The sequence below is a fragment of the Triticum aestivum genome, chromosome 6A, assembly GCF_018294505.1.
Source record: "Triticum aestivum cultivar Chinese Spring chromosome 6A, IWGSC CS RefSeq v2.1, whole genome shotgun sequence".
NCBI classification, from domain to species: Eukaryota; Viridiplantae; Streptophyta; class Magnoliopsida; order Poales; family Poaceae; genus Triticum; species Triticum aestivum.
This window is the reverse complement of record NC_057809.1, coordinates 7,157,574-7,159,523: the sequence shown is the minus strand read 5'-3', so window position 1 is coordinate 7,159,523 and position 1,950 is coordinate 7,157,574. Positions and strand designations below refer to the sequence as shown.

The following is a 1,950-nucleotide window of genomic DNA, read 5'->3' as shown; positions in this document are numbered from 1 at the left end:
TATTAAACTTGTCAAAAAAAATTAGCACACAAGCAACGCTATGCGATTTGGTATGCCGATGGGAGCAGCCTAGGCACCGGGTGGACCATCAACGGCACGGCCAGCTGCAGCAGCAGAGAAAATGTCTCCTCCATGTCCGGCGTCTGGCCTGCCGGCAGCTCCCAGTCAAACGAGTGCACCAGCGTGGCGGTGGTCACGGTGACCATCCTAATGCCCCAGCTGAGGCCCGCGCATATCCTCCGGCCTGCCCCGAACGGTATCAGCCCAAAGTCACCTCCCTTGACGTCGACGTCCGCGTGCGACCCTCCGGGGAGGAACCGGGCAGGCCTAAACTCCAGCGGGTCGGGCCATAGGGCCGGATCACGGGCGATCCCCCACACCTTCACTAGAAGCTCCGTCCCCTCCCTCAAAAAAAAAAAAAAAAGCTCCGTCCCCTTGGGGATGCAGTAGCCCGCGACCTTGCAGTCCTCGGTGGCCATCCGTGGCAGCGAGAGCGGCGTCGAGGGGTGCAGCCGGAAAGTCTCCTTGATGATCGCGCTCAGGGAGGTGAGGCGCGGCAGGTCCGACTCCGAGACGAGCCTCTCGCGGCCCATGACGGCGTCTAGCTCTTCCTGCGCCTGTTTCATGATGTCCGGGTGCCGAATCAGCTCAGCCATCGCCCACTCCACCGTGATCGATGTCGTGTCCGTGCCCGCCACCAACAAGTTCTGGATGCATGCAGAGTGCATTAGACGAATGAGCTCATGAATTTGCCATGTTGAGCTACCATCAAAGAAAAAAAAATGCTACAACAAAATAGCGCCGGCCTCAGAACTATATTGCGCTATAGCGTGCTATTAGCGACACGTTTTGCACTGATTTATTTAGCGATGCAATTCTAATACGTGATGCTATAGCGTGCTATTTTTTTCAGTGGCTGCCTCCAGTGACAGTCACAGCAACAAGTTTACCAGTATAAGCGCCTTGACGTCTGTGTCTGTGATCTTGTTCTCCTCGGCGCCGGTGAGTGACTTGTCTTCCTGAACCATTGCGAGCAGCAAGCCAAGCAGGTCCTTACCGCCCTCCTCGCCGGCCGTGGTAGCAAAAGCACCGGCCCTTCTCTCGGCAATTATCCTGTTCATCATGTCGTCGAACCTGCGGTGCAGTTTCTTCATCTTGGCAACAACCCCCTGTGGGTCGAGCCACCGGAGCACCGGCACGAAGTCCCCGACGTTCAGAACCCCGCCCACCTCTATCAGCTTCAGCACGATCTCATTAAACTCCTCGGCGCCAAGCTTGCTGCCGGCGGTGTCAAACACCCGGAGCCCCACCGTGGCCCGCGAGAGGGAGTTGGTCGTGCACACATTCGCCGTCTTTGCCAGCGCTACCGCCATGCCGGCAGCAGCAGCATCCGCGAGGCACCTCACCATTAACGCGGCCTCCCATTCGCGGAAGGCTCGGAGGTCGTCAAGCGCGCGCGCGCGGAGAAGAGGTTCACGGCGCACACCTTGCGCATGGCGCGCCACCGGGGGCCGTAGGGCGCAAACACCACGTCCTGGTAGTTGTACGCCATGTGCTCGCCGCCGGAGTTGGGCGGCCGGCTGCTGAACTTGGCGTCGTGGGTGCGGAGGAACTGCTTGGCCACGTCGGCCGATCCGGCCACCACCACGAGAGAGCTGCCGAAGCGGAGCCGGAGCATCGGGCCGTACAGCCTTGTCATTTCGTGCAAGGTCTGATGCGTCTTGCCGCCGAGCTGCGGGAGGTTTCCCAACACCGGCCAGCCCCTTGGCCCCGGCGGCAGCGGCGCACGCCCCTTGTCGGCGCGGAAGAAGAAGATGATGACATAGCATATGGTCACGGAAATGGCAAAAGTCGAGAGAAGCAACGGGAGAGGGATTTCCATGCCGCTACGCTATGCATGCGTGCAAATGTTCGAATGTTGATGCATATATAATGCATGAGATTCAATGA

The 1,950-nt window shown here is 59.3% G+C and overlaps 1 pseudogene; it reads right to left on the bottom strand.

Annotated features, from left to right (window-relative positions):
• LOC123129934 (flavonoid 3'-monooxygenase CYP75B4-like) lies at positions 1-1,950 on the bottom strand (annotated as a pseudogene).